The sequence below is a fragment of the Silene latifolia genome, chromosome 3 (genome assembly GCF_048544455.1).
Source record: "Silene latifolia isolate original U9 population chromosome 3, ASM4854445v1, whole genome shotgun sequence".
NCBI classification, from domain to species: Eukaryota; Viridiplantae; Streptophyta; class Magnoliopsida; order Caryophyllales; family Caryophyllaceae; genus Silene; species Silene latifolia.
This window is the reverse complement of record NC_133528.1, coordinates 120,891,750-120,916,377: the sequence shown is the minus strand read 5'-3', so window position 1 is coordinate 120,916,377 and position 24,628 is coordinate 120,891,750. Positions and strand designations below refer to the sequence as shown.

Below are 24,628 nucleotides of genomic sequence, written 5' to 3'. Positions count from 1 at the left end.
AAGATGCTACCATGGCATTAACATGTTGTTTTGGTGATTTTGAGGCTTCTTCAAGCTTAGACATAGCCTTTTCAAACTTCAAGTTGACGGTATCAATGTGAGCACTAATTTGAGCATCCAATTGAGTAATAGAGTCCACTTCATGGTTTCCTCCTCTAGTAGCTTTGCGAGGTCTACTATATTGTGAATTATGGACCGCCATTTCCTCAATCTTGTTCCAAGTTTGATTGTTGTCAACTTCGGTGAACATACCATTTGATCCCATGTTGAGAATGTTTCTTGAGTCTTCATAAAGATCATTCAAAAATTGTTTTACCAAGAACCACTCGCTAAGTCCATGATGAGGACATGAGCGACAAGTTCCTTTGAATCGCTCCCAAGCTTCATACAAAGATTCTTCGTCCCTTTGCTTAAAACCCGTAATTAGAGCTCTTAGCATGTTAGTCTTTTCCGGAGGGTAGAATTTTTTGTAGAAAGCTAGAGCCAACTTCTTCCAAGAGTCAATTCCAAGAGTAGCCTTATCAAGGCTCTTCAACCATTGTTTCACGGTACAAATTAGAGAAAAAGGAAATAAGACCCATCGAATTTGGTCTTGAGTCACTCTGGTTTGTGAAATCGCATCACAATAGTCACAAAAAGTCTCCATGTGAGAATGAGGGTCTTCACAAGGCATCCCCCCAAATTGGCTTCTTTCGACTAATTGGATAAATGCGGTTTTTGCAATGAAATTTCCGGTTAAGTGTTGTGGTGTGGGATTTCCATTGGGTAGGTTCTTCTCGGTTGGTACGGAATGTGATGAAAACTTAGGCATTGTGGGTTGATTTTGTGGTTGATTTTATGTTGGGTTCTCCTCACCTTCTCTTGCAAAAGGGTTGATGAACTCAAGAGTATTTGAATGAATATCTACAACCTCACCAATACCTCTCAAAGTGTATCTAGCAAGTCTTCTATTGGTTGTCAAAGTCCTTTCAATTTCGTGATCAATGGGTAACAAGTTACCTTGTGATCTTCTAGACATGCAAAATATCAAACAACTCAAAAATAATTAGAACAAACCTTGAGGAGTTTTACTTCCCCAAGGCAAAGAAAGACACAACTAATAACAATCAAAGAAAATCAAATCAAGTTAACATCGTCCCCGGCAACGACGCCATTTTTGGTCGGTCGTTCGCTTTGAACTTAGATTTCGGTTACTTGTCGTTAGGAGCACCTAGACCAAAACAATATTTATATCTTCACAAACAACTCTATTATTAGTAAAGAGGCAAGTAAAGGTCGGATCCCAAGGGACAGGTATTGATGTAGGATTTTCGATTGCAAGTAGTGGTGTCTAGGGGTGTCACAATTTGGGTTGAGATAAGAAGATCACTAAACTAAATAGCAATAAAAGTAAACAAGCAAGATGATTAAAATGAGATTTAAACAATTGATTAAAAGTACTCGGGTGTCATGGGTTCATAGGGGATTCATGGGATTTGATCATACAAACATGTTTTCAACTAGATGCAAGCAATTATTGTTGTGATGGGATCGAGTTAGTGTATATCTTACAATCCCTAGGAAGGTTTGCGTCCCGAAGCCGAATTGATTAGATTGTACAACACCTACAAGTCGACTTAGTCCTCCCTATCCAACAATATGCATGGTCTAATGAGACTCGAGTTGGTTTATGTCTTACAAGTCTCATTGAAAAGATAAGTGATGGGTAAAAAATGCAAGGATTCATAGGCTCGCATTTCATCAAACATAACATGTGCATAAGTTGAAATCACAACAAGAAAGAAAATTAATTATGAAATCATATTAGATTAAGCATGAATCAATCTCCATGTTGATTTCCCCTAATTCCCCATTAACTCTAGTTAAGGAAACTACTCACTCATTATCAAGTTTAACATGTTAACAAGGTTGTCAATCATATTAACAAAGCAAAACATGATGAATAAATGAAGATGATTAACAATAATTAAAAGGGATTAAGAGAATTATACCTAACGATGATTCCAAAATAATACGCAAAGAATAATAAAAGTACTTCATGAATGATTGGAAGGTTGTCAATCATCCAAATATACCCAAATAATCTTCCATTACTCAAAATGAAAGATGAACAATAGATAAATTAAAGAAATGAGATTTGTATTAAGACTTGATTAGAAGTTGATTACAATATTAAAGAGAGATTAGAATAATATAAACTACACTAAAGATTGATAAGAAGAACATGATAATCTACTTATACTAAGGCGGTATTTATAGTGGGGATTAGGTGCACAAATTAGGGTTACTAAGGGTTTAAATAATGATTAAGTCCTTGAGGAATCGCTCCTCTCAAGAAAAGATGCGGTTCTCCTTTTAGCTAGTCTTTCAAAAATATGCGCATCTTGAATGGAGCTTGAAGAGGACGTGTTGCACTGGAAGACAATTCGAGCGTCCAAAAGGTCGGGACGAGCGGATTGTGTAGGCTGTGGACGAGCGGCCTGACAACTTGGACGCTCAGATTCTGGAGCTTCTGGACGAGCGTCCCAATAGGTGAGACGCTCGGATCTTAGTCCAACGTGCCGTTTCCTTCTTTTCTTCTTCCTTCTTCCAAAAAATCCTCCGGTATCTTGTCGGAGATGCAAGGATCTTCTTTATCATTGCCCATCTACTACATTATGTACAAAGGCCTTCTAGTCTTATCTTCTCTTTGATGCTTGGTCATTAGATTCGATCAATTTAACTCTATTTTGCCATGAAAATGCAAGGTTTGCACTCCTCTCCTACCAAGGAAATAAACCCTCAAAGAATATGCAAAACAAAGGACTAAAGATAGTAAATGACCCAAATATGCACTAAAAAGCATATGAACGAGGCTAATTCGGGGACTAAGTATGCTCAAATATTGGTCACATCACCTGCAGCAAGGAAAACAGACTAACTCTCCTCCTTTTTGCTCTCAAACTGAGGCGGAAGGGTCACGATAGCAGCACAATATTCCAAATTTTCATTTGGAGTGTCAATAGGAGGGTCAGTAGAAGAGAGGGCATTGCAAGGTTGAGCTTGCATGGGAGCCTTTTGGGACTTAGACTAATGGAATATCAATTCCTCGTCCCCAACCTGAAAAGTCAATGTCTTGTCCCCGACGGCTATCACTGCACGGGCAGTGAATAAAAATGGTCTCCCTAAAATGATAGGGGTATGTGTGTCCTCGGGGATGTCAAGTACAACGAAGTCAATGGGAATAAAGAATCTCCCGATCTTAACAGGTATATCTTCTATGACACCTAGTGGTCGTGATATACTACGGTCGGCCATCTGTACAGTCATGTTTGTGTAATTAAACTTGGTCAAACCAAGTCTCTTAGCCAGAGACAGAGGTAAGACACTCACGCTAGCGCCAATATCGTATAACGCGTTATCAATTAAGTGGGTACCAATATGACACGGAATTGAGAAACTACCCGGGTCTGACTGTTTGGGAGGTAACTTATTCTGAACTAGGGCCATCCCTACCTCGGTCAAAGCTACCGTCTCATGATCATTAATGTGCCTCTTACGTGACAAAATTTCTTTCATAAATTTAAGGTAAGAGGGTACCTTTGTCAGCAATTCGGCGAACGGAACGGTGACTTGCAAGCTTTTCAGAAGTTCGGCTAATTTACCGAACTGTTGATTAGCCTTCGTGTTCTGTAGTCGCCTTGGGAAGGGCACCATGATAGGTATCTCGAGCCCTTTGTTTCTCAATCGAGCTGTTCTTTTTCCTGGTTACTCGATCGAGCGGAAATTCCACTCGATCGAGTCCTTTCTTCAGCTTTTTCTGTAACACCTCCATACTCCGAGTGCCTTACCAGGACCACTCAGGTATAAGGATGCTACCATCTCGGTTACCCGAGGCAATGATAATCAAATAGACAATAACGAAACGTACTTTAAAAGTATAACTTTAGTGAAAGGTTACAATCCAAACCAAAATACCAAAATACGAATACAAGTTCTCAAACCAACTGTCTAACAACTAACTGAAATGTTTATCAAACTACTAAAGCTACAACGGAAGACTTCTATCATCAGACGGTGGCACATCCCAACTATCCCAGTAACTCGACTCATACCTGCTCAATTACTGCTCACCATCCCCGAATGGATCACCACAGTTTTTAAAACATTAAACGGGGTCAGTACTAATCACACAATTTATATAAACCAACAACACAGTAAAACAAACAGCTCAATCATCACAGATATCCTCCGAACTCCAACCCAACTCCACAATCCTGACTACACACTAAAGTGTGTAGCCCTGCCAGAGTGCCCATCGCAACAGGTCACTCCTCGCCGCCAGTGGGGGACCGCAGCCGTTCCCACCTAAGCCCCGCTCATCTCCATCGAGCGATAAACCCAAATCCATTAATGTGCACATCCCTTCTGTGGCGGGTTCCACAGAAGGCGAATCATGGGCGTGAAGCCACTCCCGCAAGTGACTCCACTCAGCCAGGGACGCACCCCGAAGAACACAGACAGATACAATCAATCACAGCTACAACCAACAATCAAAGCCAACAACCGTCACCATACGAGTACGATAATATTCAACAATCACAAACAACAATCAACACATCATGGGACTAATACTGAGTAGGGAAACCCTACCTGGAAAGCAACACAATCAGACGGTCTCACATCTGATATCAAAAGGCTACTTCTACGAATCCTCCTCCTAACATACAAACATATAATCACTACCAATCACAAAATACAACAAAACCCCCAAATCCCAATATTAGGGTTTAACCAACCTTAACGAAATACTATAAAAACGGTACGTAGATCTTACCCTCGACGTAAGGATCACAACGGTATAAAGAAAGGTAAAATCCGACCTTCCAAGCTCGGGGATTTGCCAGCAATGCGATTGATGCGAAGAACGTAGTTTGATTTCTCTTTTGAAAGTAATTAGGTTGTAAAAGTGTTTAGAGAAAAGTGACGGAAGTAATTATATAATTAATCGCATTATTAACAAAACCCGAGAAATCAAACCCCGTAAACCGGCTACCCGATCGAGTAGCTGAGGTACTCGATCGAGTGCCCCCTTACTCGATCGAGTATCAACGTTACTCGATCGAGTACCCAACAGGTCAGAAACTATTTTAAAAACGCAACTCACCCTTACTCGACAGAGTACCCAGAGACTCATAAAACCGTAGTATTACAGTCTTCCCTCCTTAAAAAGAACTTCGTCCCCGAAGTTCAAACCACAACAAAACAAAGACACACACTACAACACGCCCGACTCAACAACCAAAACAAAACTCAACATAACACATGTTACTAACCCAAACTCAACCCGACTCAACCACAACAAACATACCGACACAACATAAAAAGGGTATAGAAACTCTTAAAAACTCTTCGCGATCATCTCCTACCCCCCTAAAAGAAACAAGGTTACGTCCCCGTAACCATACATACCTGATCAAAAAGGAAAGGGTAACGCTCTCTCATGGCCTCCTCTGCCTCCCATGTAGCTTCCTCAGTCTCGTGGTTAGACCAAAGGATCTTAAGCAAAACTGTCTCCCCACTCCTAGTCCTCCTAACCTTCCGGTCAAGAATCTGCTTAGGCACCTCAATATATGATAAAGACTCATCTAGCTCTAAGCTCTCTGCCACTAACACATGTGACGGGTCACTCACATACTTCCGCAGCTGAGATACATGAAACACATTATGCTCTCTCTAACGTAGCTTTTAAAGCCAGACGATATGCAACCTCTCCAACCCGCTCTAAGATCTCATAAGGCCCGATGAACTTTTGACTCAGCTTGCCTTTCTTCCCAAACCTCATAACCCCACGCATAGGAGACACTTTCAGAAGAACCTTATCCCCAACCTGAAACTCTATATCCCGGCGATGTAGATCTGCATAACTCTTTTGCCTATCCTGAGCTGCTCTCATCCGTTCCCTGATCATCTTAATCTGTTCAACCATCTCATGTACCATCTCTGGTCCTAGAACCACTGCCTCAGCGCTGTCGTCCCAACAGATCGGACTCCTACATCTCCTCCCAAATAAAGCCTCAAACGGTGCCATGTCAATACTAGTGTGATAGCTGTTGTTGTAAGAAAACTCTATAAAATCCAACCTCTGTTCCCAGCTACCACCAAAGTCCATCACACAAGCTCGTAACATATCCTCAAGAGTCTTGATTGTTCTCTCAGTCTGACCGTCTATCGCAGGATGAAATGCTGTACTCATCTTCAAAGTTGTTCCCAAAGATTCCTGCAACTCTTTCCAAAACCTTGAGATAAATCTCGCATCTCTGTCAGATACTATGTCCTTAGGGACTCCATGTAACTTGAGCACATTCTTTCGATAAGCCATAGCTAATTGTGCTTTAGTCCATGTATCTTTCATTGGCACAAAGTGAGCTGACTTGGTCGACGATCCACTATTACCCATATCATGTTGTTACCCTGTTGACTCTTTGGCAAACCCACGATAAAATCCATAGAAATGGATTCCCACTTCCACTCAGTACCTCTAAAGACTGAATCTTACCTTGTGGTCATTGCTGTTCCCCTTTAACTCTCTGGCATGTCAAACAACGGGCCACAAACTCAGCTGTTTCTTTCTTCATCCCAGGCCACCAAAACGTGTTCTTCAAGTCCTTGTACAGCTTGTCGCCACCTGGATGTACTGAATATGGTGTACAATGTGCCTCTGTCATGATAGTCTTTTTCAGCTCCTCATCATTAGGGACATACCACCTTCCATCAAACCTCAAACTACCATCTGTATGAATAGAGAATCGGGACACTGTCCCTTTCTCTACTCCAGCTCTCCACTCAACCATCTTAGGATCCAACGCCTGTTTTACCTCGAATATCATCATAAAGATCAGCCGCATCACAAATCTCCCACATCCCCTCTCTCGCATCATATGTATCCCAAACTTCCCCACCTCATCTCTCAACCTCATCAAAGAAAGAGCTGTACACAAAGAATGTACACTCTTCCTACTCAAAGCATCTGCAACAACATTGGCTTTCCCTTCATGGTAGATAATATCCATGTCATAATCGCCAATCAGCTCCATCCACCTCCTATGTCTCATGTTCAACTCCTTTTGAGTGAAGATGTACTTGAGACTCTTGTGATCCGAAAATACCTTAAAGGTCGCCCCATAAAGGTAATGTCTCCAAATCTTGAGAGCAAACACCACTGCACCCAACTCTAGATCATGTGTAGGGTAGTTCTCTTCATACGGCTTCAATTGCCTAGAAGCATAGGCAATCACCTTACCGTTCTGCATCAACACACATCCCAACCCATTCTTTAAGGCATCTGTATAAACCTCAAAGTTCTCGATCCCTTCAGGCAATGCTAAGATAGGAGCTGTGGTCAAACGCTCCTTTAATGTTTGGAACGCCGTCTCACAACTCTCATCCCAATGAAACCTGTTCTCTTTCCTCATCAAAGTTGTCATAGGTCTAGCCATCTTGGAGAAATCTTTCATGAACCGTATGTAGTATCCAGCTAAACCCAAGAAACTCCTGATCTCAGCAACATTCTTTGGTGCTTCCCACTTTGTCACTGCCTCAATCTTTGCCGGATCCACGGCTACTCCCTCCTTAGAGATCACATGCCCCAGAAAAGCAACTTTCTCTAACCAGAACTCACACTTGGACAGCTTAGCATATAACTCATGCTCCCTCAAAGTCTGCAACACAATCCTCAGATGCTCCTCATGTTCCTCCTTAGTCTTGGAGTAGACTAAGATGTCATCGATAAACACCACCACAAAATTGTCCAAAAACTGTCTGAAGATTCTGTTCATCAAATCCATAAACACGGCTGGTGCATTAGATAACCCAAAGGGCATCACCACATACTCAGAATGGCCATACCTCGACGTGAAAGTTGTCTTTGGTATGTCCACCTCTCTAATCTTCACCTGATGGTACCCCGACCTCAAATCAATCTTGGAAAAGGCTGATGCACCACTCAACTGATCAAACAGGTCATCTATCCTTGGCAAAGGATACTTGTTCTTCATCGTCACTCGGTTCAGCTCTCTATAATCTATGCACAACCTCAAACTTCCATCTTTCTTCTTCACAAAAAGAACTGGTGCTCCCCACGGCGATACACTAGGTCTAATGTATCCCTTCTCTATCAGATCATCTAACTTTTTCCTGAGCTCCTCCATTTCCTTAGGACCCATCCGGTACGGTGCCTTAGAGATTGGCCCCGTCCCCGGTTTCAACTCAACCGTGAAATCTATCTCCCTCTTCGGTGGCAACCCCGGAATCTCCTCTGGAAAAACATCTGCAAACTCTCCCACCACTGGTATCTGATCAACTGTCGGACTCTCTATCCGGTCATCTCTCACATGGCATAAGATCAAAGGGCATCCTTTCCTCAGATAGGACTTCAAGGTCACAGCTGCAATCAACTTAACTTTGGGTTTGACCACAAACCCACGATAAGACACACTAACACCCTTAGGACCTCTCAGAGACACTTTCTTTTGATGACAGTCTATCTTAGCTTTATACTTTCCCAACCAATCCATCCCGACTATCATCTCAAAACCGTCGAAAGGAAACTCTAGCAAGTCTACAGGTAGATCAACTTGCCCAACTATCATAGACACATCTTTATACAACCTCCCACATGATACAGACTCACCCGAAGGTATAAAAACTTTCTCACTTACAGACTCATATACCCTCAAACCCAATCGTTTAACATAACTTGAAGATACAAACGACTGAGACGCCCCCGAATCAAACAAAACAAAGGTATGAATATCGTTAACAAGAAAAGTACCAGTGATAACATGTGCATCATCCTCATCTTCTTTCTTGTCCATCATGAATAGCTTTCCACTGGTCTTCTGTCCACCTCCCTGGACAGTACTAGCTGACGTGGTCGGCTTAGCACCCGACCCCTGATTGTTGTTGTTGATCGTAGCTGGTTTCTAATAAGAATTATCGCCATTGTGGTTACCTCCACTCTGATAGCTCTGACTTCCCCGGTTAGACCATGACCCAGACGGTCTATTGCTCGCATAACTCTGTGTAGGTCCCTGAGAATAGCTCCCCCGAGCCGATCCCTGAAAAGCTCCCGGTACACTCGTGCACTCATGTCTCTTGTGGCCTACACCGCCACAGCCAAAGCAAGTCATCCCCCAACTACCACTACTACTCACACGTCCACGCCCAAAGGAAGCCCCAGCACTGAACCCTGACCCAGCAGAAAACCCTCTAGCTTGATTGTGGTTGCCTTTCTTGTGACTAGATTGGCCACCACCCTTACTCTCAGCCTTTCTTTTCTCAATACCCACTCTCTCCTGAGCCATCTCCACCAACCTCTCAGCTCTCCCAGCCCTCTCATAAGCTTCCTTAACTTCAGTAAGGACTCCCACGGGTAACTTATCCATGATCTTAGGGGTCAACCCCTTCTCAAACCTCAACGCCAGGTTCTCCTCACTCAAACCCATATCCTCAGCATACCTAGACTTCTCATTAAACTGCTTGTAGTACTCAGCCAAAGACATGTCAGATGTCATCTTAAACCCATCAAACTCCTCTCTCAGCTTACTCCTCACATGTTCCGGTATAAAATCTTTCCTCATAGCCCTCCAAAAATCTTCCCAAGGTATAGCAGGTAAGCCCTGGTTCGCATACATCTCCCTAGCACTCACCTTCACCATATCCTACCACTAGGTGCTTCCCTCAGGTAGAACGCAGCTTGTTCTACTCTCATCTCATCAGGACAGTGAACCAGGTCTAGGATGTTCTCCATCTCACGATGCCAGTTGTCAAGAAGGTTTGGTTCCCCGGTTCCACGGTTCCCTTGTACTATTTTGGGTTAAACCTAGCTATATAAAGGCTGATCTTAGAGTGATCAACCTCCTTATCTTTTCCCACTTTCTTTAAGGCCTCTGTAAGAGCATCCTGATGCTCCAACATCTTAACGATATCATCTATGTTCATGGTCTCAGCTCTCGCATACAAAGCGTTTCTCTTGGGCGGCATCTTGAAACTATATAAGAAAGGGTAGATATAAACATACGCACTAAAACCTCAAAACACGAAAGCGGACTGCCCAGAACACACTCGATCGAGTGCCTATACCTACTCGATCGAGTAGAGGCTACTCGATCGAGTGCCCACCATAATCGATCGAGTTCCTTAACATCAGACCCAAAACAGACCTTCTGATCTCTAACATACTCGACCGAGTAGCCTAGCTACTCGATCGAGTGACCCCATACTCGATCGAGTGCCCGATGTACTCGATCGAGTACCCAAAAACACGATTATGGTTGTAAAAACATCAAATACCCACTCGATCGAGTCAGACCCACTCGACCGAGTATCTCACCTACTCGATCGAGTACCCCCTTACTCGATCGAGTCATGCTGACTCGTATATACTACCCGCATGTTATCTCACATATCCCAACATACTATGCAACTTTATAAACTCGACATATAATATAGTTAAGCATGCAATTCTACCAAGCTTTTCACATGATCAACAAAAAAACTATATCATATTATCAAACGCCACATAGTAAACATCCAACATGCTTCTTGTTCAAACAACGTTCTATATACTTCACGAACCTTTCATGCACAAACTCAACCTTCTACTCCCAACATCCAACAATTAAAGCATACATCATCACATTCACATACAAACTAACAAACATCACATACGACATTGACATATACCCCCCATGTGACCGGTTCAAAATTGTAGGGCAAGTTCGCGACTTTAGGACGTCTCCCAAGTCTTTGCATTAGCTACTACAACCTTTACCCCGGGTTCATTTTAATTGACTCCCTATGTTCATTAGATTCATTGGTTACAGGTTTCAGGATCGTCGCTCTGATACCATTTTGTAACACCCCCATACTCCGAGTGCCTTACCAGGACCACTCAGGTATAAGGATGCTACCATCTCGGTTACCCGAGGCAATGATAATCAAATAGACAATAACGAACCGTACTTTAAAAGTATAACTTTAGTGAAAGGTTACAATCCAAACCAAAATACCAAAATACGAATACAAGTTCTCAAACCAACTGTCTAACAACTAACTGAAATGTTTATCAAACTACTAAAGCTACAGCGGAAGACTTCTATCATCAGACGGTGGCACATCCCAGCTATCCCAGTAACTCGACTCATACCTACTCAATAACTGCTCACCATCCCCGAATGGATCACCACATTTTTTAGAACATTAAACGGGGTCAGTACTAATCACACAATTTATATAAACCAACAACACAGTAAAACAAACAGCTCAATCATCACAGATATCCTCCGAACTCCAATCCAACTCCACAATCCTGACTACACACTAAAGTGTGTAGTCCTGCCAGAGTGCCCATCGCAACATGTTACTCCTCGCCACCAGTGGGGGACCGCAGCCGTTCCCACCTAAGCCCCGCTCATCTCCATCGAGCGATAAACCCAAATCCATTAATGTGCACATCCCTTCTGTGGCGGGTTCCACAGAAGGCGAATCATGGGCGTGAAGCCACTCCCGCAAGTGACTCCACTCAGCCAGGGACGCACCCCGAAGAATACAGACAGATACAATCAATCACAGTTACAACCAACAATCAAAGCCAACAACCGTCACCATACGAGTACGATAATATTCAAAAATCACAAACACCAATTAACACATCTTGGGACTAATACTGAGTAAGGAAACCCTACCTGGAAAGCAACACAATCAGACGGTCTCACAGCTGATATCAAAAGGCTTCTTCTACGAATCCTCCTCCTAACATACAAACATATAATCACTACCAATCACAAAATACAACAAAACCCCCAAATCCCAATATTAGGGTTTAACAAACCTAACGAAATACTATAAAAACGGTACGTAGATCTTACCCTCGACGCAAGGATCACAACGGTATAAAGAAAGGTAAAATCCGACCTTCCAAGCTCCGGGATTTGCCAACAATGCGATTGATGCGAAGAACGTAGTTTGATTTCTCTTTTGAAAGTAATTAGGTTGTAAAAGTGTTTAGAGAAAAGTGACGGAAGTAATTATATACTTAATCGCATTATTAAAAAAACCCTAGAAATCATCCCCCGTAAACCGGCTACTCGATCGAGTAGCTGAGGTACTCGATCGAGTTCCCCCTTACTTGATCGAGTATCAACGTTACTCGATCGAGTACCCAACAGGTCAGAAACTATTTTAAAAACGCAACTCACCCTTACTCGACAGAGTAAGGCCTACTCGATAGAGTACCCAGAGACTCATAAAACCGTAGTATTACATTTTCACTCGATCGACCACCTGAAACCAGTCAATCGAGTATCTTCTTTGTCGTCAGCTCTTTTTTAGCAATAGTACACTGTTCATCAGTATTAGACAACTTCCTCGGGTCTGAAATCGACAAATTTGGTCCTTCATAAGATCGACCACTCCTCAAATTTATTAAATTCACCGTCTCATGTGGATTCCTATCGGCTTGTGACGGCAAATGACCCTGCTTCCTCGTAGACTGGTTCGCGGCTAACTGGGCAACCTGAGTTTCAAGTGACTTAATAGATGCTTCTTTTTGTTGGTCACTTAGCTGTCATTACTTTATCAAGGACTGTAACATTGTCTTTAATTCAGCTAACTCGCTCACCCCACCTGAGGATGATGCACCGTGATTGGGTATAGGAAAAGAAGGAGGCTTTTGAAAGCCTTGTTGAGCCTTATGAGGAGGGACATATGGCTGCTGCTATTGCGGAGGAGGGGTAGGATTGAGCACATTTTGACTTGTTCGTAATCGACTGCTTCGTAGACCGTTCCTTCACGCATCCCAATGCAAGATCTCACTCTGAAAAATCCCGTCTCCTCAAAATGCATGTAAAGTAGGACGAAAATGGTACTATTCCACTACTTTCAGGTTCGTTCCTACAAAATGGACAAAACGAACCAAAGTAGCCAATTCGGGGCATAATGCGATATAGACAGTACAAAAGTACATGGAAATACGTGCTAAAATAGGCTAAAAAGACTATACAAAATGCACGTATCAGTACATACCCACCAGATATGGACAAGAGGGGACAACGCGCCATACGCCTACTCGCCTCTCAGTACTTCCTTATGCAAGGAGAGTTATACAAAAAAACACCACTTGGTGTCGTCTTTCGTTGCCTTAATCATTCACAGGCACAGAAAGTGATGGAAGAAGTTCATGATGGAGAATCCGGCCCTCACATAAGTGGACCCATTATGGCAAAGAAGATCACACGTCTAGGGTATTACTGGACAACAATGGAGTCAGATAGCATTAAATACGTCAGACATTGCCATAATTGCCAGATTTTCGGAAATGTGCAACATGTCCCTCCCTCAATGCTTTACACCATGACATCTCCTGGGCCATTTTCCGCTTGGGGAATAGACATCGTTGGAAAAATCACTCCAGCTGGAACAGGGGGTCACTGTTTCATTTTGGTAGCTATTGACTATTTTACCAAATGGGTCAAAGCAGCATCCTACACCAGTCTCACAGCCAAAATGTGGCAAAGTTCATACAAACCAAAATCATCTGTCGATATGGTTATCTACATGAAATCATTAGTGACAATGGATCATATTTCCAGGACGAGACTGAGCAATTGTTAGCCAAATATAAGATCAAGCATCATCACTCCTCGCCATATAGACCTCAAACCAATGGCGCGGTAGAAGCGGCTAACAAAAATGTCGTCACAATCCTCAAGAAAATGATCGACAATTATCGCGATTGGTCTAGAAAAATGCCCTTTGCGTTGTAGGGATATCGCACATCAATTAGGACGCCCACTGGGGCTACTCCTTTCTATTTGACTTACGGCATGGAAGCTGTACAACCAGTGGAACTAGAGATCCCGTCTCTACGCATTCTATTAAAAGGTCAAATTCCAGAATCTGATTGGAAGAGAGATAGATATGATGAACTTGTCCTCTTGGACGAACGAAGATTGCGCGCATTACATAATGTGCAGACATATCAGGCGCGTATAAAACGAGCCTTTAATAAGCGGGTTAAGCCCAGGAACATCAAAAAAGGAGATTTGGTACTCAAATCCGTCAGAGCTCTCCTACTTGTCGATCCACGAGGAAAGTTTAAACCTAACTGGGCCGACCTTTCTTAGTCAAGTCCATACTCTCCGGGGGTGCGGTTAGGATTACAGACCTAGATGGGAATGTATTTGCTGATAAGTGCATATTTTATACATTTTAACCCCTTATATTAGTTTGATTTTACATATCATTTAGCACTTATCAAAGTGTTTTTAAGCTAATATTAGGTTTCTAGTGCAATTGTGTGTTCAAGTGTGTTTTGTAGGAAAATGACCTAAATGAGCTAAAGTAATATAAAATGTGCCAACACTAGAAGCAAGGCTAAGTATGAGAGCAAGATTGGACTAAGTGTTGGAAGTGCATGGATTTTGGATGAAGAAAGTGTTGGATCAAAATGAAAATGCAAGCAAAGTCAATATGCAAGTCAAGCCCAAATTCAAAGTCCAAATTATGGTGGAAAATATTGGATGCTAAGAAGCTTTGGATGCTAATATCACATCTAACCATATGATTAAAGAGACATTAAGAATTTGCATGGGATTCCTTTTGCCAATTACTCAAGAATTGAAGGAAAATTAAGAGTGTGCTTAGGATGCCATTTTGGGATTTCTATACAAAGTTTACTCCCTTATTTCCTATATAAGGGGGTGATAATCTCACACACCCTGGGGAGAACCATCTTTGTCTACACATTTTTACATAGAAATTCTCTCTAAGTCTTAGGTTAGTTTAGTCTTTAGTTTAATTTAGTTTAGATTAGAATTACTTTTAGTTTTATGTTACAAACATTTTACCTTAATCATTAAAGTATAATTTCCATTCAAGTTTATTTACAATTTACATTTCAAGTGTTGTTCTTCCAAGTTTCATTCACACTTCCATTGCAAGGTAATCCTATTCATATTTTCATTATGTTCATCATTTTAGTTTACATTTACATTATGTTAGAGTAGTTTCTTTTGTCTAAGGAATGAAGGGAGTCATGCATAAAAAGGATTTGTAAAATGTTAAATTAGGTTGATATAATATTGTCTAATTGTTTCTATCACATGTTTGTAGCTTAACGTTTAATCTTTGTTTAAAGGCCTTATTCATCGATTAAGTTTGTTCATTCGTTCTAAAGTCGAGAGGCACGGAATTGAATTAGACTAAGCATGTGTAGTAGGACGACCTAGTCATGGACGATAGTTTCTCTAGGACCCGGTCTATGAATGCCGTAAGGTGGGTGTCTCTAAGCCTAAACAATTAACGTTTCATCAACTCCTATGTTTAATTTAAGCATTTACATAATTTGCATGTGTGACCCGACTTCCCTAGACTCCATTTATCATTTAGTTTATTATTTTCTAATCATCAAACCAATTCAAACGATAACCGACCTCAAGGTAAAATTCAATCCATAACAACTAAATTATTAATTCCCGTCTCCTTTGGCTTCGACCCCTAAGTACTACATTAATTTGTTGTGTAGGGTATAAATATTATCTTTGTATAGGTGTGCGATAGCCTATCAAATTTTGGCGCCGTTGCCGGGGAGACGGTTTTGTTTGCTAATTATTTGTTGAATTTTATTTTTTTATTTGTCTCGAGGAATACTTGTTCCTTGAGATTCATCTCACTATTTTCTTGTAGTTTTAGTGCCTATTTTTGTAGGTAATAAAGCTTGGCCTTATATAATGAGTTACGAATTCATCCCACAACTCCAAGATGAGCCTTTTCCTGACTATATTGACCGATTCTACTACTTTTGCGATAGTCTCATCTCCTTTGGACATGTCCTTGATGGGGATTACTTGGGTCATTTCGTGCTTGGCAGCATGGATTCCGAGACCCGTGGATTGGCTCTAAAATTGAGTAATGGGAATCTCTACAACATGATTGGGACGGAACTTTGGAATTTCTTAAATTACATGGCTTCCAAATGTCGGGAATTAGCACGCCAATTCCATTATTGGTGCATCGAAGAGGAGCTTAAAGTTTTACAGGGTCGTTTGGGTAAAAATTCTCAAGAGAAACCGAGACGACGTGAGCCTATCTTCTCTCATTTTGCTTTTTCACCTCCCCAATGTGAGTCTTTTCAATCTAATGATTTTGATTTATTGGATGATTATGATGGTCCGATTTTATCTTTTAAAATCTCCCCTAGTGTCATTCAAATAGAAAATGTAGAGACTCATGTTGATGACATTAACTCCATAGTAGATAAGTCACCTTCTTAAAATGAATTTGTCGAGATTCCTTGTGATTCTAATGAGGTTTCTCCCGAGTCTTTTGACCCATTTGGCAATCCATTTGTAGAGGATGTATTTGATCCATTCGAGAAAGATAGAGGGCTAAGCAATTTTGATATGGAAATTAAGTGGGATGAACCCCCTATTTTTGATGACCCTCTCCTCTTTTATTCTTTATGCCACCCATTTGAGACCATATATGATTATAATGTGTGTTCTAACGATTTATTTTATGGTCTTAAGCATGATGCTTCATCTCTTTCTGACGAGTGGAGTGATACGGTGGTAATATTTGAAGTCTCTCTTGCGCCCATCGATAAGATTTATAAATTTTTACCCTTACTCTTTCATGTTTTAATCTTATCAATTGCGTACATATGTTTTCATGTTGCTCATGCACAAATATACGATAGACTTCTAAGGGCATTGACGTGCTTTTTAGAGGATGATGGAGGATTCATTAGAAAATAACTAGTTTGTTTTGTTTTAATTTTTACGCAACTTCATGTTTTATTAGAATTAGGAATAAATTTTAGACTAATTAGCTATTTTGAGTTGTGACTTGTAGGTGTTTAAAGAGGAGAAGAGGCGTTTTGAAGGATAGCATACTACCCCATGTTGTAACCCCGTTCGGGGTCGTAACATTTCCGTTTCTTCAAAAAAAAAAAAAGTCAACGGTCAACGGTCAACCCCGATCGGGGTTGACCACCCCGATCGGGGTCGTGACTTTCTTCCTTATTGCGCGTTTTAATAAAAAACGGGGTATGCTAATTTTTTTCCATATGCTTCAAAAGCAAAGGACGATACTCCTTCTCTCTATTTTTCTTCATTTCTCAATCAAATCACCTTCGAAAATCTCTTTTAGCATCAAGGACAAAGTACCCACTGGAATTTTGACCCATTTTTTTTTATGAGATGCTAAGTGGAGGAATCCCCCAATGTTTATGCTAGCTTGGGGAGGCTCGTTAGTCTAGTAAGTTTTATTTGTTTTGCATTTTAGTTTATTTCTTGTTTATGTGCTTTGCGCCATTTTTATGGTTTAGTTGAGTAATTTAATTGTTGGCTCATTGAGGACAATGTTGTGTTTAGCTTGGGGGGAGATTGCATTTGCATATTAGTTAGGTTGCATCTAGTTAGTGTAGATTTAGTGAGAATTTTTGAAAAATTTGTGTGAATTTTTGCTTCTAATTCTTTGCTTGTCCTACTTATGCCTTCTTGTTTGTCCCATTTTTGGCTTTATAGCTCTTGATTCGCTACTTTTGATGGGATATAGCATGCATGGGGATGTCTTGACATAGTAGGTGGAAGATGGAAATTAAACCAAGTAGGCTTGATCTTGACTTTTGGCAAGCTACAAAATTGGGTAGAACCTCCTTAAAGGCCATTTTATCTTTATTTGGTCTCACTTAAGTGAGTGGTAGGTCTCTTTATGGTGTGTGTTACATGAAAACTCACAAATATGGTCTTCTTTTCAACTCTTTTAAGCATTACTTTCATTTTGCTATGCATTTTTTAAGCCAAATTCACATTGATAAATTTGCTAATTTTCTAGCCCCTTTCACACTTTTTTAATCCCTAGCTACATATAAATAGCCTACCCTTGTTAAGCTAGTAGCTAAGTTCTTTCGGTGATGGGATGCTCAAAATTGGGATGATCTTTAAAATCTATATCATTGTGAAATTGATTTGCCGGATTTGTCATTGTTTTCCGGAGTTATGAAAGAAAGAATTGGAGCAAGAAAAGAAAAGAAGAAGAAGAAAAAAGAGTCCGAAAAGAATGAAAAAAAAAGGAAAAAGAAAAAAAGTGAAAAAGAATTAAAGTATTGTAATTTGGAAGATAGGAAGAAGAGGCTGTGTTATTAAGAGTTCTCATGTGTTTATCAATATCTTATGGAGAATTTTCATGATGAGTAATGTAAGAAATCATTTGTCAATTTGATTTCTATTTGGGTTATTTGGGTTGGATTGAGCATCTTTTTATGGTTGTTGCTAGCTTAACCTTAGCTCCACATTCCATAATTCTTTTGTTCCCCCTTATTTCCCATGTCACAAAAAGCCTTCTTCTTACCCTTTGGCTTCACATTTTGCTTGCATTTGATTATTTTGGCTTATGATTTGATTGATTACCATATTAGATTGCGGGTACACTCTCATGAGTCGAGGATTGTTGAGCGATTAATCACAAAATATCCTTTTACACAAAATTGAGTTATGAGTGGACCGTGAGAATCCGAAAGTCAAAAAATTATGCAAGAGCCAAAACGTTTACTTGAAATCTTCTACGCTACGCCGCCATGTAAATCTCATCCATGATTTTGCTTATCCTTATGCCCGTGTTGTTTCGGGATTTGAATCAATTGCTTGTTAGCTACTTGGGATTTGCAATGTTGGGATGATCTTGCTTGAGGACAAGCAAGGATTTACCTTGGGAGAGTTTGATAAGTGCATATTTTATACATATTAACCCTTATATTAGTTTGATTTTACATATCATTTAGCACTTATCAAAGTGCTTTTAAGCTAATATTGTGTTTCTAGTGCAATTGTGTGTTCAAGTGTGTTTTGTAGGAAAATGACCTAAATGAGCTAAAGTAATATAAAATGTGCCAACACTAGAAGCAAGGCTAAGTATGAGAGCAAGATTGGACTAAGTGTTGGAAGTGCATGGATTTTGGATGAAGAAAGTGTTGGATCAAAATGAAAATGCAAGCAAAGTCAATATGCAAGTCAAGCCCAAATTCAAAGTCCAAATTATGGTGGAAAATATTGGATGCTAAGAAGCTTTGGATGCTAATATCACATTTAACCATGTGATTAAAGAGACATTAAGAATTTGCATGGAATTTCTTTTGGCAATTACTCAAGAATTGAAGGAAAATTAAGAGTGTGCTTAGGGTGCCATTTTGGGATTTCTCTACAAAGTTTACTCCCTTATTTCCTATATAAGGGGGTGATAATCTCACACACCCTGGGGAGAACCATCTTTTTCTACACATTTTTACATAGAAATTCTCTCTAAGTCTTAGCTTAGTTTAGTCTTTAGTTTAATTTAGTTTAGATTAGAATTACTTTTAGTTTTATGTTACAAACATTTTACCTTAATCATTACAATATAATTTCCATTCAAGTTTATTTACAATTTACATTTCAAGTGTTGTTCTTCCAAGTTTCATTCACATTTCCATTGCAAGGTAATCCTATTCATATTTTCATTATGTTCATCATTTTATTTGTCATTAGTTTAGTTTACATTTACATTATGTTAGAGTAGTTTCTTTTGTCTAGGGAATGAAGGGAGCCATGCATAAAAAGTATTTGTAAAATGTTAAATTAGGTTGATATAATATTGTCTAATTGTTTCTATCACATGTTTGCACCTTAACGTTTAATCTTTTTTTAAAGGTCTTATTCATCGATTAAGTTTGTTCATTCGTTCTAAAGTCGAGAGGCACGGAATTGAATTAGACTAAGCATGTGTAGTGGGACGACCTAGTCATGGACGAGAGTTTCTCTAGGACCCGGTCTATGGTTAACACTAATGCCGTAAGGTGGGTGTCTCTAAGCCTAAAAAATTAACATTTCATCAACTCCTATATTTAATTTAAGCATTTACATAATTTTCATGTGTGACCCGACTTCCCTAGACTCCTTTTATCATTTAGTTTTTTTTTTTTTAATCATCAAACCAATTCAAATGATAACCGACCTCAAGGTAAAATTTAATGCATAATAACTAAATTATAAACTCCCGTTTCCTTTGGCTTCGACCCCTAAGTACTACATTAATTTGTTGTCTAGGGTATAAATATTATCTTTGCATACGTGTGAGATAGCCTATCATTTGCTAACCCAACCAACCTAGACCAACTGAAACGATACTACCCTTAACATAGGACAAAAGAACGACTCGTGTAACACTCATGTGTTGCTCTTGCGACACAGAATAAAAACGGCCCTTGGCCCGCTGAAATAAAAGCTTATGTCATCCTGCTCTTGCGTTTCGACATATTGTCATCCTCATATCATCAAAATTGAATTGTACTTTCCTTAGGAGTAAGTAAAACACATTCTTATTGTATTTCTAAAGTTCATTACAAGCTCTTGGTTCGAACAATTATTCTTTTACATTTACTCGAACTACGCACATGGTTTGATTTTATTTTTTTAATGAATAAGTAGGCAATCCTTCACAGGATACAACCCATTATTTTTAAAATGTAAATAGAAGGACATTTGCATTTGCATTTGAAATTCGACAAGAATAACTAAAGGAAAAGTCATAACAGTTTCTTAACTAATAAATCTTTTATTCATTTGTCCCATAAATAGTAATAATATGCCAAATACATATAAAATTATAATGTTGAAAATAAATGCTAGGCTAGGATTCAAAAAACCCCGCCGTTTATTACAATAATAATAATAAATAATACTATAATAAATGACTAAGGCTATTCTTCCATCTTCCCTTTGCCTTTGTCACCTTTATCTTACTTCTTGTCTCGACCACGAGTCGGGCGCTCTTGTGCTATTTCCGACCTAATCACCAACGGTCGTTCTCGCGGTCTAGCCTTACCATTTCAATCTATCACCATCTTCTCGGCAGAGGCGGTTTTCGGTTTCTTCAATGAACGAACGACTCGGAATCCGGCCTCTTCTTCCTTTTCAGTCAAGTACTTTTGGTTCTCCTTTGCTACTTCACGGATCTTATAGTCCACGGGCTCGTGCTTCCTCAGCTTCTCACGCTCTTCAGAAGTACCAGCTTTTCTCCATTGCAAATATGAGTAAGATACCCATAAAGAGCCAACGGGAACTGGTATGAACCACTTGTTCCTCTAAGTCCACCGATGTACCCATTCTCTACAAGACTCCGAAGTATGTGCCAAGGCAGTTTGAGGAACGGTATCTAGCTTTGGAATTTTCTGCTTAAGGCCCATTTGCCTCATCAATCTCTCAGGAAAAATGCAAACCATGAATTCCAAGCTAGGGACACGAATTGACCGTGTCGGATCCAAAGATGAGACTCCAATAACTGACCTGATATGCCACCATTGTACAATCCACCGGATCAAGGGGCCACCTTCACTCTTCAACTTATTTTCCCAATAGTTACATACCCGAGTGAAATCCACCATGTATAGCCTAGTTCTCATTGCAATTGATCGAGCATGATATCCATGCACATTAACTGGGGGCTCGATCAGCCGCAGTCATTCCATCAGCCAAACCTGCAAAAAAGGGGACGAGAATTAAATATGTCGACCAAAAAAAACGAAAAATCGAAAAAAAACGGTCGAACTATTACCTGCAGAATGACGGGAAATCCCAGATAAGGAAGCTCGCGGTTGGCATTCCTATTATCCAAACCAAGGATGATCTCCTCTAAGACTAGGCATGCTGGACTCCTGTGCAGCTCCATTTGCTTTATTATGCTCAGAAAACGAGGATCACCCCTCATCTCCTTATCAACATGCCCTTGAAGGACATAGCAATGAAGTAGACAAAACACGTAGGCCCTGTGCCTCGCAGCATAGGAAATGGTAGGGTCCTCCCTATTTATAAATCGATCAACAAAGTCAAACATGCGGACACCTTTTGAAGTCACAAGACGGTCCACCTCAACCTTGGTCAATCCAAGCAAATCCCTGAATTTATTTTTATAGCCTTGAGAGTTAGGAGGTATAGCCGGTACAATTTTTGGGTCTCATCCTCCAATAGCAGCTATTTCTTCAGGAAAATGACAAATATCGCCCCTCGGAAAGGCGAACACGTGAAAATTTGGGTCCCAATACTCAAGACAAGCATCCAAGAAAGGCTTCACTACTTTCACTAACTTTAGAATTATGATTGATCCTAAATTAAAAGCACTCATATTGTGTTTCTCAACGTTTGTAAACTCATTCGTCCATTCCCTCAGACGGTTTTCAAAGGCATCCATGATTTTTGAAATTTTTTGAGAGGATATGTGAGTTTTATGTAATAGACGGAAGAAAAGAAGAAGGAATTGTGTGAATAAAAGCTAAACCGAGGCCTCTTTTTATACACTATTCGTTGTTTCCTAATTTCTGTCGAGGACTGACAACTTGGGGAAATGACGCAACATTTGATGCGCCTCTTCCAAGTGTCGCAGCTTATGCTGTGCCTCTTCCCCAAGTCCTCTTTCCGTGTTTTCAGCCACGGATGTTTCCTATTTTGCTTTTAGCATAGTTTTCTATTCCTGTAGGAACTCAATTTGGTTATTTCAGCTAAATCACCAAGTTTTATGTTTCCTAATCCTTTTCGGGTTCGCTTTTTGAAGCAAAATGGACATTATCGGCAAAACACACACTTACTCATTTTCATTTCTTTTTTCTTCTAGAGTAATTATTTCACTTCTCTTTTCAATACGCTTCACACTTATACATTTCTCTTAATTTTCTTTTTTAGGGGGTAGCCCTCCCTATTGTCCGCTCATTTTTGCTCATTTCTGGGCATCTTTTTCTTTATTTTTACTACACTTCACACTTATACATTTCTTTTAATTTTATTTTTAGAGGGTAGCCCTCCCTACCGTCCGGTCATTTTTGCTCATTTTCAGACACTTTTTTTCATTTTGCGCTGATTTAGACCACCTATATGACTATGTGTTTTACTCGTAATTTTTATGTAAATTTCGGCAGCATGACGGCGCAAATCGTCACCTACCAAACCTGTTTTTTAAGCTAACCTGCAGGAACAGCAAAACAACCAGCAACAAAGGCACCCAGGCCACTATATACACAATCAAAAGATGAAATATACATCAAACTGGGGGCTCTCAGCCAAAAAAAGTCCGAAAAACTCCAAAATGTCTACAAAACAACCAAAAACAGCAGCTAGTTCTGGTGACCCCTCGGCTCAGCTACGGTCGCCTCAAGAGCGGCGATCTCAGCGTCCCTGTCCTCAAGCTCTCTCAACAAACAAGCCGTCTTCTCCCGAGACTACGCCAGTTCGCCCTCCAGGTGACGCTCTCTCTGCGTATAAATATAGAAATGTCTTATCTCAATGAAATGAAGTAACACTTCGTTGTAACAAAATTCGAAATGTCAAGAAACAAATAAGAAAGGGAAAGAGAGGTTCATACCTGTCGTCCGGGCCACCTAAGAGTGCCTCGATGGCTGTAGCTCGCAGTCGGTGGCCATCCTGCACAGCTCCACGTACCTGGACGGTGCCACTTGCATTCAAATGCAAAAGAAACCTCGAAAACAAATGCATTCCAATGCAATAAAAATGACAAAGACAGCCAAAGCTGGGGGCTTACCCTCCTCACAAGGTGCTGCCACTCCCCCAAACCAGCGTCCGTCACCTCCTCACCGAAGTCGCAGATCTCCGAGATCGTCGTCATGCCCGCCGCGTCAGTGTACTCGAGTGTCTCTGGGTAAGCTGGGGGCTCGACGCCCGCCACCTCGATCACCTACAAGGATCAAATGATTCTTTGCTTGACGATTGTTCGTCATTTGTCAATTCAAAAACGAGTAAAGTGAAAATACTTACCACGATCGGCCAGTACGCCAACCTCTGGTGGACGAACTCAGAGTACTCCTCGCCAGGAAGAAAGAGAGCGTCACCACCCACATCAGCCAAGTCAGCCTCTCTCTCAACATCATCCGTGGAGGATCGATGGGGACCGTGAAGATGTCACGAGAGCACTGCCGAGTCAAACGCTCGCCCAAGTACCACACAGGTCCCATGGGCGTCATCAGCAGTAACTGACTCGAGCTCTGAGGGCGAAGGACCTCAGCCACAAAAGTCGGAGCCTCAGGGTAGTCCTCCCAAGGTCTAGGCACCCATTAAAATAAGAAAGCAGGGGTTATTCCTTTGATCGGCTTTAAACGGGAAAGAGGGTCATTCCTATGATCACTTCTAAATAGAAAGGCAGAAAGGAAAAGTAATCAAATAAGAATCGAAAGTACTTACGCTCTCCAACTTCAAGGCATTCACGCCCCTCTGACAGATATCATAAGAAGAACGCTGGCTCTTCTTACGGCACATCACCCAGTCACTCACAATGGGGTACGCCCTCGGCTCGGGTTCCGTCCTCTTGGGCGCGAATCTAGGAAAGTAGGATTACACCCACGCCTGCAGACAGAACGATAATTATTTTCTACAAAAATAATGGCAGTAAGGAAATGAAGAAAAATGATCTTTCATAAATCGAAGGAAAGCTTCATACCTCCAACAGGAACCCAGGACCAACAGTGGCAGGAGAAGTCCCCTTCTCCATCGGCTCCGGACGTACCATGGCCCTCATATAACGAGTGAAGACCGCAAAGCCGGGAGTAACC

The 24,628-nt window shown here is 40.8% G+C and overlaps 1 non-coding gene across 1 annotated transcript; it reads left to right on the top strand.

Annotated features, from left to right (window-relative positions):
- The first annotated feature begins 332 nt into the window (after positions 1-332).
- On the top strand, positions 333-439 carry LOC141650798 (small nucleolar RNA R71). The gene has a single exon (XR_012546813.1). It is a non-coding gene; the product is annotated as a small nucleolar RNA R71 (small nucleolar RNA).
- Positions 440-24,628: the final 24,189 nt, after the last annotated feature.